Raw genomic sequence first — 16,118 nt, 5'->3', positions numbered from 1 at the left:
CAGACCATAGCAAGAGGTACATTGAAGAGTCAGAAAACTTCTTTGTTACTACATAGAGAAACTGAAAAATGAAGTCAGTAGCACACTTGGTAGCAGAATCAAATTATGGAGAAAGACAATATACTAAAATATGAGGAGTCCTTGTGGCTAATCAATGTGGTTAATAATTGCATGACCCTTAGATGTCTTAAAGAAGTCAATAAATTCCTCTTTTTGAAATTTTTTTCTTTTGATGAAGATTTTTTTAATTGGATTTCTGTTCCTTGTCACCAAAGACTCCCAATAAAAATATTAAGACTTTTAGGAAACTTTAATAAGTCTATGTCCTTTAAAGAACCATCTTGACTTGTGACTGACTGTCAAAGGAAATCTGACTTTCGTTAGTCATGCAAATAAGTCCCTACTACGTCCCGCTAATATACCTTCGTATTTCATTTGGTTGAACATCAAGCCATTTCAGTTTTTTCAGAGCTAAATTTTATTTCCTCCTAAATATTTATTGAGCAAGAATCAATTTCAATCTGCTAATTATTTTGTTACCATGTCTTCTTGTCACTATAGCTCAATTCACAATATGTTATGCTTAAAAGGTGTTAATTGCCTAACGCTATTAGTGCAAGTTTCACCACAGCCAATATACCAAGAAAATGAGTGGTTTTATTAGGTTACATAGGGGTTATCTAAAAGAACTTGGAATAGACCATTTTAGCAATACAAGTTTACACAAACAATATTGCTCAGGAAAAAAATGATCTTAAATGTGAATGATCTTAATGAGGTTTAAGAAAAAAAAAAGTGAAAAAAATCAATCTTTTATAATTGAAATTACTGATAAGAAGAAACAAGAGATATTTAAAGGGTAAAGAATTTCAAGTCCAAAAACTATAAGGTTCAAATCCTGGCTCATGACTTTACCAGTTTGTTTTGGAAATTTACTTAATGTTTTTGATCCATACTTTCTCACCCCTAAAATTAGTGAATATAATGTCCATCATTCAGGTCTGTAATGGGAATTGTATAATATGTAAAATTATATAACATCATGCCATGCACAAAACAGTAATATGAGCAATAAAAACAGGTAATTAAAGACATGAACAAGGATTATGCAGATTCTCAACATTATTGCTTCGGTCAGACATACATTACACTAAGACATTCTCAGGCAAGAACGCCTTAATGCAAAGAATTAGTTACTTAACAAAACTGTGGAAAGGACAAGAGAATCAAGCATCATTGAAAAGTTTTCAGAGGACAAGAAAGTTTCAGGAATTTCTGTAAAGCTCCCCAGATACTTCAGTTTTCTGCAACACGAAAACAGGAATGCCACTGAGTTCATTCGGCCCCTTTCTGTTGATAGAAAGATGTTTGTTTCCTCAAGACATTATACCTCCATCCATTGCAAAAGGACCATATACAAAGATTTTGTTAGAATAACTTTAATTACATCTGTTAAATTTGTTTAATTACATCTGCTAATTACAATTTGTAATAAAGTGCATGCCCATCTACCATATAAAGGTTGACCTCTTAGATGCAATGTCCTTGTGTAGTGTACAACAGGACTGTCACTGGTTTAACTTATTTTCCCTTTAATGAGACTACAATTTTTATTTCCCTACTATTATATAAGAACTATTATATGATAATAATAGCATCAAACACCCAGAGGATTTATTTCTTCACTGCTTCATCCTAACTGGTAAAATGAGAATTTTATAATGATTTTGCATAAGATCTTAATTCTCAATTCTGTATTTTGCATGGATGAATTTACAAGGACTCATAATTCTTTCCTCCACTCATTTCTTTATTCCTATATTGAGATCTGTGTTCTAACTCATTTTCTGCTTGGTGAGACACTTTTTTTTTTTTTTTGAGAGCTTTCCTCTCATATTGGATATTCATGTGATATAGTCTCTAGATGCTTGTATACCAGCAAATATATATGTTTGCCCCTAACAGCTGAATATTATCTTGGCTGGTATTTGATTATTATCTTTTCAATAATCTATATGTGATAGAGATGACAACTACGACACCTGCCTGATGCCTTTCTTCTCCTTTTAAGTTGTTTTATTTTGTTGTGGGAACTCATATGATTTCTGTTTATTCTTCTAGTCTAACATTATTTTAGGATATGCTTTTATATTGTTTTTCTAGTCAGTCTTGCCTAAAACTTAGTACAGATTTTCTATTTGCTTTCTCCAGTCTGTTAAATTTTTATTTATAAAAATAGAGTGTATTATCTAACTATATCCATAGTTCTATTTTAACAAGTGTCTCAAACTCAACTATTCCTATTTCTCCTCCTGGTAGCAAGTTATTTTCAAATTAATTCTTCTGGGTCTTCCAATACTTTTTTTTTTTTCCCCCCACACAGTTTCCATCAGCTGTTTTTGCTCTGTATTTTGATATACTTCTCTCACCTCCTCCTGACCACATATTCAAATTTCAAGACTGGATATCCTCATCATTTTATCTACTGGGTGTTTAAATTCAAAAATCCATTCTTTTTATGTGGGTTAATTTTTGCTCATATTGTTATTAGTTCCCTTCCAAAATGTCATTGCATTGAATTCTACCTTTTGATAATTGGGTAATTCTGATAATATATGAAATTCTCAAATTCATTCTCATTCTCTCTCTCTCCCTTTGTGTCTGTCTCTCTCTTGTCTCCTAGGGCCCACATGTTAGTGCTGTGTTCCTGCTATCGCTTATTCATCATTTTGTTTAACTTACGGGTACAGGACCAAAAGTTGTGATGGCTTACAGGACAGCAAAATTGTCAGTACACTATATCATTAGCATCACTCATGACAATCTGTCCTATTGAGTGTGCAGTAGACAGTCAGGCATGTTTCCAGGCCTCAACCAAGAAAAAGCCAGGAAAATTTCAAGTTGTCCCTAGCACCTGATAATATCAAGAGATCTCACTGGGACTGTCCATAAACCAGTGCCACTTTGTCTTATTGTCTGATTTTCACGGGACAAGCTTTCTCTACGAATTCCTGGTAGAAACTTCTAACAGAAATCAGAAGAGTGATAGCTTATATGAGGGACAGACTCACCTAAAGGAAATATGAGATAAATTTATGGTATGAAGGAAATGTTCTGTAACTTGACTATAGGATATATACATATTTTTCAAAACTCATGAAATTTTATTCCTAATATCTATAGATACTGCCATACATAAAATTTACCTGAAATAAATATTTTTTTCAAATGACAACTGGAAGAAAATTGTTTATTTCTAGCCACCCAATCCATCCCCCCGTATGAACACCTAGAGATGCCTTGAATGTTATCATGTTTGTTACGAGCACTTGGGCTTTTTAAAAATTTATTCTTCATACTTGTGTGTATTTGTGTGTGTTAGAATGTGAGAGAGATATACAGAGGCAAAACAAACAAACAAACAAACAAAGAAAAAGAATCTTAAACTTCTTTTCCAGTTTGAAGTGAACTAACAACTTATAGTATATCTTTATGTTGAGGGCCTTTATTTGATAAGCCGTATCATTCAGGGGCTTCCACTCATCCTGACTGCATACTTGCTCTTGTTAGCAGCTATATATATATATTTTTTTTCTCCTTTAAAATTTTCACTTTTTTTTCCAGCATGCTAACATCTTCTTTGCCAATGGGAAGGAAAGTGGCCTATTTCAGATACTCTGAAAAATTGCTTTTGAATTGTGCTGCCTCACATTTCTCTTGACATTTTATAGAATTCATTAATAATGTGGATGTCTCCTTATATCATTCTAACATATTTATAGACACAACTTGTAGTCCTTTGTAGACAGAACTGTATTTTAAACAAGAAAAATAAATGTGCAAAAAAACCAATTTCTGATTAGAGGCCCCAGAAACTGTTTAGCTATAATGTGACTACTTGCTCTAAACCTCTTGATGTAAGCGTGTCTTGTTAGAACATAAGATGAAATAATAATAAGGAAGTTTTTACTTTGTTGGTTTATATGTTTGTTTTTGTTTATTTGAATTTATCCTGAATTTATTGAATTTATCCTTTGGAAATATTCTTACTTCTAACTATATATTGCTTTGAATGTGAATAAATTTTATATTTATGAAAGACAAACTTCTATTTAGCATCACTAATACTTCCTCAAAATGATGAGCATCCAAAAGGCCCTGACAGGCTTGTACCTTTGAGATGAATGATTTGAGAGTTTTTATCCCTATATCAGAAATTATAGTTTAAATTGTTGATAAGCTATTTTTGTGTCAATATTTCCATATTACACTTTCACTTTATTTTTTTTAAGCTGGTGATACTATATTATACAGAGAAATTGGCAAAGGATGGCTTCATTTTTGTCAAAGAATCTGCACCAAAAGTGTCTAGTGATTCATCTGGTGAAGCAGTTAACATAATAAAATAGTTGGTATTGCTTCATTTACTCTTGGGAGGGAAATAAACCATAAGTGACTCTTAATCTCACAAAACAAACTGAGGGTTGCTGGGGGAAGGGGGGTTGGGGGGGTGGGTTATTATGGACATTGGGGAGGGTATGTGCTATGATGAGTGAGGTGAAGTGTGTAAACCTGGCGATTCACAGACCTGTACTCCTGGGGGAAAAAATATATGTTTATAAAAAATAAAATTAAAAAAAATAAAAATAAAAATAAAAAAATGTTTTTTACTGAGAAAACAAACAAACAAAAAAATAGTTGGTATTTACTGAGTCCTTGCAATATTCCAGACCTATTAAACTAGATGCAAATGCCACCATAAAAACAGGAATTTTCATTAGGACCCAGACTTAGAAAAGGTCCCCCTTCAAAGACTTAAACTTGTACAGACTGAGGACTCCCATTTCTAGAAGTTCAAAAACCTCCTTTCTTACCTCGAGAATGTCCATCAACTCCTCTCCAGTTCTAGTAAAAAAACCAGATACTTTAAGAGGTTCAAATTAAGGCCATCTTGTTTAGTGAGTTCTTTAATTCTCCCTGGTGTTCCTACACCCGGGTGCACCATATACTTCTTCAGCAACTTTACCTGCTCCTGGATTTTTCTGTGTTTTGCAAATAATTTCATAACTTTGCTATCTCCTCTGAATCCTAATGAGCTCCAAGGCCCAGAGAGCACAGCTGCATATGATCAGCATCAGGACCAATTTCTTCTCATTATGGTTTTTCTGAAGATTTACCCACTTAGGGCAGATTTCTTTTAGGTATGATGAAAGACTATGAGTCAAATCATTGGCCTTGAGGAAACAGGAATGTGATAGGTTAAGTTCTTCTAATTCAATCACTGGGTGATTGGCTGCTGTAATAGTCCTTCATAAATTTCTACAGGTCTTCAGGGGTCCCTGGTTTGGGCTCTGATTTTGCAAGAACATCAGTAATTTTCTTCTTCACCTCCTTGTTCTGGTGTCATCGTCTTTTGTTTCCTTTGATTGTATCAAGAAACACTTTTAGGCTGTTTGGTTTTCTTTGACACTGCAGGAGCTGAAGCTGTATCCTGCTGCATTATTTTTGGACCTCCTCCCCCTTCACTATCTGATGCTTCTGAGCTGCCAGCTGCTCCTGCGGTCTGGTTCTCCCGCCACTCATCTACAAGATCATCTGCCATCTCCAGGCGGGACTATTGTGAGTGGACCACCAAGGGAAAGTGGACAATGGCAGGTATTCTCCCTGCCTCCAAGCCCAGAGGCCAGCATTGGCAGCCAGCACAAGGAGCCTCTCCTCAGATGAGGTCGCCTCTGACCACAGTTTCAATTTAACTGCAACATTTTATTAGGAGACTTTTAGGTAAAAAAAAAAACATCGAGGAAGTAATTGGCAAATGATTCCCCATAAGTTTTCAAATATTAATTCAATTATTTATCCACAATCCACTCCTACCCATTTAAATGAAAGGAGACTGTGTCGTACCTTACAAAATATCTACCTTCCATTAGTAAAATATTGTTGTCCTCTGCAAATACTGTGTAGTACTAGTGCCCAGAAACTAAGATAATGAAAGCATTACCATAGAAAAGCTGACATTATATTTATCACAGAGAGTATACAGATATTAAGTGTAGTGGTGTTGGTTCTAAATAGTTTTTTTAATTTGTTTTTCACTTCTCTATTAGCATTATAATGCTAAAAGAAGAAAAAAAGAATCTGACAGCTACATTATGGAGTTATGCAAATTACTTACCACAAACTAAGCTAAATAGCAGACACCTTTATACAAGGGGAAAATGTTCCTAAGCAGGTGCACCAGAATTCTTTCATGACTGTCAAAAACCAAACCCTGCGAACTCTGTCTTGAATTAATTTAGAGTAATTTCCTCCAAATTTAGAAGTCTTCATTTAGACTATCAACTTAGAGTGGTCTTCTAAATGCCAAGCAAACATTCTTTATTATACTTCTTATCTGATTGTATGCAAACAATTAACTGAAAAGAAATTCTTTCCACAGTGTGTTTCAAAGATTTTTAGTGTTAGCCATTTAACAATGTTTGAGTTCCAACTGTTTTTTTTTTTTTTTTCCCTCTTCAATCACTCTTTGGTTATCTCGCACTTGTGTATTAAAAAAAAGTTAGTATCTAATTTATTGTGTTCTTCTTCAGCATGCTCCCTGGCCTTATAATATGATACAAAATAAATTAGACTTCATCGGTTTCCATTGTAATCATAGCCATTGTGTAGCCTTCATCATTACATTTGTCATTTGCTTTCTATTCCCTTCTAGGTAAATAATGACAATATTTCCAATTTTTTTTAATAAGTTCTCAATAAAAGGCAACCTTGTGCTTTTCTAACAGGCCTATTCAAATTCAACTTGTTTAACCAACCCTTTAAAAGTTAATGTAAACTAATTTGACTGATAAAATATACTTGGTTTCAAGATAAAACATACTTTGTCCAGGATTTTGACTGCTTTTTCATTCTGGTAGTAGAATTGAAGGAGAATGATCACTGCCCATTAGAAATTTGTTTAAAAGAAAGAGCCGAGATGTCTTTCAACAGAAGAATGTATAAAGAAGATGTGGTCTATATATACAATGGAATCACTCAGCCATCAAAAATGATGAATACCCAAATTTTCTATCAACATGGGTGACACTGGAGGAGATTATGCTGAGTGAAATAAATCAAGCAGAGAAAGTTATCATATGATTTTGCTTACTTGTGGAACATAAGGAATAGCATGGAGTTCATTAGGAGAAGGAAGGGAAAAATGAAAGGGCACAAATCAGAGGGGGAGATGAACCATGAGAGACTGTGGACTCCGAGAAACAAACTGAGGGTTTTAGAGGGGAGGGAGGGGGATGAGTTGGCCCAGTGATGGGTATTAAGGACGGCATGTGTTACATGGAACATTGGGTATTATATGTAAACAATGAATCTTAGAACACTGTGTCAAACAGTAATGATGTACTATATGGTGACTGATATAACATAATAAAAAATAATTAAAAAAACTGATTACAGAAACATGAATATTTGAGACTGGGCTATATAGATTTTCCTTTCCAAAAGGTAAGAGCTCAACAAATATTTAATAGTATCAAAAAGAAAGCCTAATTATAAAGTAGATGTGGAAAAAATGGCTTAATTCAAGGGGGAAAATATCTGAATTTTACGATTATTTAATAACTTACATCTTATATTGTTAGAGAGGTAACGTGACCAGAAACACATTTAAGTTTCTTATCACATATATTTAATTAAACAAAATTGTTTTTAAAAACTCAACTCTTAAATCCTAAAAGCAAATCAAATGTTAGGAAACTAAGAGTCCAAGATTTAAAAGATCTTATGAATGTCCTTAGTGTTTAAGATTATGTTTATTTAAACCCCTAAAACTTTTCAATATAAGTTTTGTAGAAAAGAAATCCATTATTTGTATTGATATAGAAAAAAGTAGTGCCATGTGCACCATTCCTCAGTAGTGGATGTTACAAATTAAACTAATGAATGAAGCTACATAAGTGAAAACTAATTTGGACAAATAGTGCCTAGTTCATTACTATTAATCGCAACTAGTGTTTTAACATCTTTTCTTTTTTAAGATTTTATTTATTTATTTGACAGAGAGAGAGAGAGAGAGATCACAAGTAGGCAGAGACGCAGGTGGTAGGGGGCGGGAAGCAGGCCCCCTGCTAAGCAGAAAGCCTGGTGTGGGGCTGATCCCAGGACCCTGAGATCATGACCTGAGCGGAACGCAGAGGTTTTAACCCACTGAGTCACCCAGGTACCCCACATCTTTTCTTTTCAATTGTGACTTTATTTTGTAACAGTTGCTGATAAAAATAAATAAATGAATACATATTTAGAAAAGTAGAAATAAAAATGACAAATATATTGTTAGATGTTCAACACCCGGGCGCCTGGGTGGCTCAGTGGGTTAAGCCACTGCCTTCGGCTCAGGTCATGATCTCAGGGTCCTGGGGTCGAGTCCCGCATCGGGCTCTCTGCTCAGCAGGGAGCCTGCTTCCCTCTCTCTCTCTGTCTACTTGCGATCTCTCTGTGTCAAATTAATAAATAAAATCTTAAAAAAAATAAATAAAAAATAAATGTTCAATACCCATACTATCAAAGATGTTAAATAAGACAACCAAAATTCACTTTCCTTTTAGCAAATTAATAAATTATTGAAAGTATCAATTTCTTATATATATTGTTGATGGTGTATATGTACATTCTTACAGACCCAAAGGACAGTATAGACTACCATGTAATGTATATCAAAACCCTTTACAATGTGCACATAAGGTGGTCTCACTGCTAGGAATTTATTTCAAGGAAATAATATTCATAGCATTTTTTGTTTATTACAGTGAAAATATGGACCCATACTTTTAAAATTCTGCCAATAGATTCGTTAAATAAACCATGGTACATGCACAAAATTAAAAACAGTGTAGCCACTGAATAGGAAAAAATATTTAAGGATATTGAAAGATGTTCACAAATTAAAATTAAATACAAAACAACACAGTATGAAACTGGGCAGAAAGAGTTAACATAGCAGGCTTACCTGTTATTCTTTGAAAGGTTTATTTATGAAATTGTCTCAGCTGACATCTGAGAATTTAGATTTCAGGAGAGTTCCCAACACCGTTAACCAAGAAGAGTGGCTCATTGTACATAAACTATGCAAAAAATACAGTTTATACTAAACACCTGCTTTTCTTCTGGGAGTCTGAAATTTAGTTATATGCCCACAGAGAGTACCTACATGATCAACACCCAATAAAAACTCTGGGCATCGACTCTCTTACAGACTTGCCTGGTTGGCATTCTTTCACATGTGCCATATCACAATTCACTGTTGAAGAATTTAAGTATGTTCTGTAGGACTCCACTAGGAAAGGAACCTTGAAGCTTGCACCTGGACTTCCCAGATTTTGCATATGAGCCTTTTCCCTTTGCTGATTTTGCTTTGTACCTTTACATGAAATAATCGTAATCTGGAGAATGACCATATGTTGAGTCATCAGAATTCTCCTAGTGAGTCATCAAACCTGGGGGTGTTGGTAACCCTTCTCACAGAAATACATTTTTTGAGTATATAAGTAAATACTTATAAATGAGTAAGAAAAAACAAAATATACTAAGAATATGAGTCGTGAATCATAATTGTTCTTAATCTTAATCATCAGTATTGCCATCCTGTCTACAATGGGATTGTCTTACTTCTGTAATTTTTTTAACGTAGTTATTTAAATGATTGAATTTCTTCCTTGTTCTCAGAATTAAAGAACCCTAGAATAAAGACAGCAACTGCTTATGTTTAAAAAAATAATAATAAAATAAAATGAGGACCCTAGGACAAATGTAACATTTCTGAAAGTTACAATATAATTGTGGTAATGAAATAGATGGTGAATATTAAATATGTAGAAACAAGGTGTGGAGTAAATTTTATTATTGTGACAAACATGCAAAATACTATTAATTTTATCATTGTTTTCATAACACTTCATCATTTTCTATGACATATAAAATTATTATACTGTTAGCTTGCTATTTACCACCTTTACAAACTAAACAAATTAAATTCAAATCAAGAGTCAACTCTGGGGCACCTGGGTGGCTCAGTGGGTTAAGCCTCTGCCTTTGGCTCAGGTCATGATCTCAGGGTCCTGGGATCAAGCCCTGTGTAGGGCTCTCTGCTCAGTGGGGAGCCTGCTTCCCCCTCTCTCTCTGCCTGCCTCTCTGCCTACTTGTGATCTCTCTGTCAAATAAATAAATATATTTTTTTAAAGTCAACCCGGTTTTGCATTTGATACTCAAAAAATTTCAGTATGCAGCATGCATTTTAACATTTTCTAATTTTAGCTTCCTCATGGCACTTGTTTCTCAAGAGTTATTTCTGATGAGGTGAAGTGTTACTCATTTGTGTACCCGTTATTTACTCATCCTTCACTTATTTATGGTGTACAATGTGGCAAAAAACTTAGAAAATAATTAAATAGACACACAACTGAACAAATTTACAAATATTGGTTAATTCATTTTTAATGAAAGCTGTAGAAAAAATTTAAAATATTGTGTTAATCTATTTGCAAACTGCTAATCTATATCTATATAATTTCTCTATCATGTCACCTAACAATAAAACATAATTATTTCCACTTCAAGTGAATACATTCCAGTGCTCAAGTCTAAATTTTTGTTCTTTGACCAAGAATTCATAAATTTCAAGTCATTGAAATATTTCATCTACAAATTTTGTTGTTGTTATTTTTCTGTGTCAAAATTAGGGAATTAGGTGAATTGTGTAAGACTGATGAATCATGGACCTGTACCCCTGAAACAAATAATAAAGTATATGTTAAATTTTTAAAAAAGAATTAGGGCATTACGGAACACAGGTTTAGATTCAGTTTAGTTTGGCTCTTGGTGCAAATGGGAAAAGATGCTAATGTGTATATTCAGAGATATAGAAAGTATCATTCTCAAAAATTTAAGAGCTCAAATTTTAAAAGTCCTCATTAATATCGATAGTTTTCCTTGTAAAATGATTGTGTAATGCCTCAGATGTCATAAAGCAGAAATTTAGGAAAGAGAAAATTCCAGTTAAGCATCTATATTTCATAATTTTAAAAATACATTAAATAAAATTTGACTATATTTATTATTTCTTTTCCTGGAGGATTACTTTCTTTTTCAAATATATATGCATAACTAACCTAAATGACACACTTTGCATTTCAAAGTACAAATTTTTGCATGTTAAAATTTAGTTCTTATCTGGTGCATAGCAAGAAGATTATCATTTTTACTGTTATTTATATGGGGTTATTCAGATTTTTTGGTTTTGATGGGGTACTTTGAAAGGAAACTAGAGAGAATATTTTCTTTCTATGTTTAAAGCTGTCATTGAGGTTTCCTACCCCTTTCACTTAATAGAAATTTCTGGGGCACTCTATTGTTTAACGTCTCTGGTGAAATCACACACTCTTCAGTGCTTGACTATTTATTTGGTTTGGCTGCTACTGTGGAAACAATTTAGACTGTTTGAAGAATGTGCTCAAAATAATGAGAATGACTGACAGCTGAGTGAGATTAAAAATCCCATAAAAGTAAAAGAAAGGTGAAATGTATTTTTTATAACTTTAGGCTTTTACTTCCTTTTTTTTCTTCTTACATTTTGAACTGTTATATACTGAATTCTCATTTAGTCCTTAATTAGTGGGATTCTTATCTTAGGTGAGAGAAGCCAAATTTTGAAGAAATATTTATGCTTTCTTATCCTTGTTTCAATGGCAAAATATTGATGGTTTTTATTATAATAGTAACTTACCAAATAGTTGTTTATCCATTTATTTAAAAAAAATACACCAAAATTTCAAGAAGTAAATTTTACATATTCCAGCTAATTTATTCTTCTTCAACAACCTTTATTTTTTTTACTGGTAACAGAATTTCACAATGATATTTTTAGAACTTTTATATTATGATTTCATCTGATATTCAAGAAGACTCCAGAGGTTCTCTCTTACATGTATAGAGGTCTGTTCCCAATGTTCCACCCCCTCAAAAATAAAAAGGAATAAATCACAGTGATGCATGGTGAAAATAATTTTTCACACTTTATATTAAAGCCAGGACAACATGGGATGATGACTGATAACTGGGCTTAAGTTCCAGCTAAATTAATAAATATTTATTTTACCAAGTCTTGGCTTATAACATATTTCCTTTGGAAACATTGTAAGAATAAATACTTATTTAAGGATAATATTTAGGTGTTAAGTCTCCTGAAACCATTTAATAAATCTATCTCTCATCTCTCCTTCCACTGTTTCCCCACTTCTTGAGTGACACCTGCTCTGCAAGAGGGCAACACATGTACTGAGCTGATTGAAGCCCCCTTCTGACAAGCAGCATGATTGTAAATAGTTACAAATCCCAATGCTAACAAGACAGCCCTCAATTTATCTCATCCTTTGGAATGGACCAAAGTAAACATGGCCATGTCAAAAAACCCACTTAAAATTGCACTTACAATTGAACAAAAGAAATAATAAAATATCTAGGAATAAATTTAACCAAGGAGGTAAAAGACCTATACTTTGGGGGAAATCAAAAACAAAAATAAAAACTATAAAGCACTGATGGAAGACATTAAAGGTGACACAAACATATGGAAAGGTACTCCATGTTCATGGATTGGAAGAACAAATATTGTTAAAACAAATGTACTACCCAAAACAATCTACAGATTTAATACAATCCCCATCAAAATATCAACAACATTTTTCATAGAAATAGAATAAATAATACTAAAATTTGTATGGAACCACAAAAAAAAACCCCAAAAGTGAAAGCAAATTTGAAAAACAAGAACAAGGAGCACCCAGGTGGCTCTGTGGGTTAAAGCCTCTGCCTTCGGCTCAGGTCATGACCCCAGGGTCCTGGGATCCAGCCCCACATTGGGTTCTCTGCTCAGTGGGGAGCCTGCTTCCTCCTCTCTCTGCCTGCCTCTCTGCCTACTTGTGATCTCTGCCAAGTAAATAAATAAATTCTTAAAAAAAAGAAAGAAAGAAAAACAAGAACAAAGTGGGAGATATTGCAATCCCAGATTTCAAGATATACTACAGACTTATAGTAATTAAAATAGTAGTGTACTGGCATAAAAATAAACACATAGACCAATGGAATAGAATAGAATGGCCCAGAAATAAACCCATGACTATATGGTCAGTTAATCTACAAAGGAGGCAAGAATATACAATGAGACAAAGACAGTATCCTCAACAAATCATGCTGGGAAAACTGGACAGCTACGTGCAAAGGCGTGAGAGTGAATGACTTTCTTACACCAAATGGATTAGAGACCTAAATGAGAGATGTGAAACTATAAAATTCATAGGAGAAAACATAAGGAGTAATTTTTTTTTACATTAGCCATAGCAGTATTTTTCTAGATATCTCTCCTCAGGCAAGGGAAACAAAGCAAAACTAAGCTAGTGGGACAACTTTTGCACAGTGAAGGAAACCATCAACAAAATGACAAGGGAACCTACTGAATGGGAAAAGATATTTGCAAATGATATATCTGATAAAGGGTTAATATCCAACATACATAAAAACTCATACAACTTAATAGCAAAAAGGTCCCAAATAGTCCAATTAAAAACTGGGTAGAAGACATGAACATTTTTCTTTTTTTTTCTTTTTTTTTTTAAGATTTTGTTCATTTATTTGACAGACAGAGATCACAAGTAGGCAGTGAGGCAGGCAGAGAGAGAGAGGGGGAAGCAGTCTCTGTGCTGAGCAGAGAGTCTGATGCAGGGCTTGATCCCAGGACTCTGGGATCATGAACCGAAAGGCAGAGGCTTAACCCACTGAGCCACCCAAGTGCCCCAAACATTTTTCATTATACTATACATCTGAAACTAATATAAAACTGCATGCTAATTATACTTCAATTAAAAAAATATCCAGTGGCTCAAAATTCTCCTTTATTCATATGTATATGCATAAACCTAGAAATCATCTTTGATTTTTCCCTGTCATATTCCTAATTAATTACTAAGTCCTGTCAATTCTCTCTAAATTTCTTCTGAAATCAAACACACTTTTTCCCACTCCTAGTAGTAGTATTTTGAACTAAACTGCAATACTCTTATCTGTTTTATAGCATCACACAACCAACTTCTCTCCTTGATTCCACTTTTTTTACTTTATAGTTAACTTCCCAAACCACATTAGATTAATATTGTTACAAACATATATCCAGTGTTCTTCATTCGCATAGGATGTAGAGAGGAGAAAAGAATGTTACTTCCACTATAACGTTGAGAAAAAAATGAATAACAAGATATAATTTTATTGAGTCAATCAGGGAATTGGGATCATAAAACAATTAAATAATCTGAATTTCAAGGGGACCAGAATCCTTTAAGGAGAAATGGGACAGTGAGCAGAGTTAACATACAAGAGGGTAAGAAGAAACTGAATTATATGCTGAAGATCAAATCTGGGTTAATTTTTTAGTCTAGAATACCCTGGAGCCCCAGACACAAGGGGAATCCTCATACTTTTGTAATATCTTTTCCTTGAGCTTCCATTGAATGTTCAGAAGAAAGATTAGGGGCAGGGAACAAAGACCAGAGAGAGCCTACAGTGCTGATGTAGTCACACAAGAAAATACCAGCAGGCAAGAAGGACATGGCTGGTGACAAGACATAAACTTTAGGGGGAGGGACAAAAACCTACTGCTCTCCTCTCCCCCTGACTAAATTGGATTTCCAATCATATTTAACTTCTTTCAGTTGTTTGCATGTCCCATATTGTCTCTTATTTTAAGACTTCTGCAGATGTCATTTCCTCTACCTAGGAGATTCCTACCCACTCTCTTTTCCTGAGTAATTTGTTTGCTAATTCTTTAAATATATACTTAATTTTGATGATACTTCCATTAGTAAGTCTTCAGTGCCTAATCTCATCATTTTTTAGGGGAGAAAAGTTAAACTTTCCTTCTACTCTTCTAGGTTCTTGGCTGAGACCCTCCTGAAGTAAAAAGATTAACAGTAGAAAAACAAACTTAACTATGTATTTACTAGAGAGCCCCACAAAGACATGAGATTCAAAGCAATAACCAAAGCAGGAAGTTTTTACACATATACATTTTATACATTTAGCTATATACATTTCATTTAATGTAATTAAATTGAAATTTAAAAAAGAGATTGTGAAAAATTGACAAGACAAAGGGTTCTGGGATAGGAATAGTAAAATTAGGTAACAAGGTTTGTTTATATAACCTTTTCAGTCCCTAAATTCCAACTTCCTGGCGATAAGGATGCCTCCTACATTCCTGGTACAGGGAACACTGGCATATGGGAGATTTATCTCGTGAATTCAGGAAGAAAAATGTGGATCAGAGTATTCTTCCTGTAGTGGGTATTTCTCAGGTACCTTTAATGCAAATTAATTAATATTCCCACATGACATAATTTGGGGTGATATATTCTGAAACCCTCTATTTCCTACCCAAAGATTTAATTATGTGCCTTGGATACTTCATTTATCATACTACTTTATACACTTTGCCACATTTACTCAAGTGGACTGTTCTTTCTAGATTCTAAACTTCCTGAAAACAGAGACCAATTCGATCTTGTACAAATTTTTATAACTAGGACCTAGAACAAAAAAAAAAAAAATATATATATATATATATATATATATATATATATATATATATATATATAGTATGTGTACTACTGGATGAATAAAAAGCCAATACAGTTTTTTTTTGTAGAACAATTACATGCATATACTTCAATGCAACACACATTGTGTTCTTGCTGGACCTCATATTTAGCCACAACGACTTTAATTTTTACATCATTTCTAGGGTTTTGCAGATTCTTAAAATATACTCTGCCTATAAAGTGTGTTTTGTAATAAAAATACTGTATTTTAAAAATAAACATTCAGCAATAACTGTTCTGAAGCCTCTCACTGCCAATCAAAATAGCATGCAAATATAAAGGCTGGCTACCAACACTAGTAGCTCTGCTTCCCATTAGGACTTTTCATTTACAATGGTAGCTTACATTGGGGGGAGAATGCTAGCCAACAGTTGAGGACACATATTTGATCATATGTATAAGCAGAAGCAAATATCATAG

General features: G+C 33.7%; 1 pseudogene; it reads right to left on the bottom strand.

The window, feature by feature from the left end:
- Positions 1-4,786: 4,786 nt before the first annotated feature.
- LOC116854355 lies at positions 4,787-5,602 on the bottom strand (annotated as a pseudogene).
- Between the last annotated feature and the right edge of the window lie 10,516 nt (positions 5,603-16,118).

This window comes from Lontra canadensis, unplaced genomic scaffold (assembly GCF_010015895.1).
Source record: "Lontra canadensis isolate GAN:19392208 unplaced genomic scaffold, GSC_riverotter_1.0 scaffold90, whole genome shotgun sequence".
NCBI lineage: Eukaryota > Metazoa > Chordata > Mammalia > Carnivora > Mustelidae > Lontra > Lontra canadensis.
Note: the sequence above shows the minus strand (reverse complement) of the source record. Positions and strands in the feature narration are given on the sequence as shown.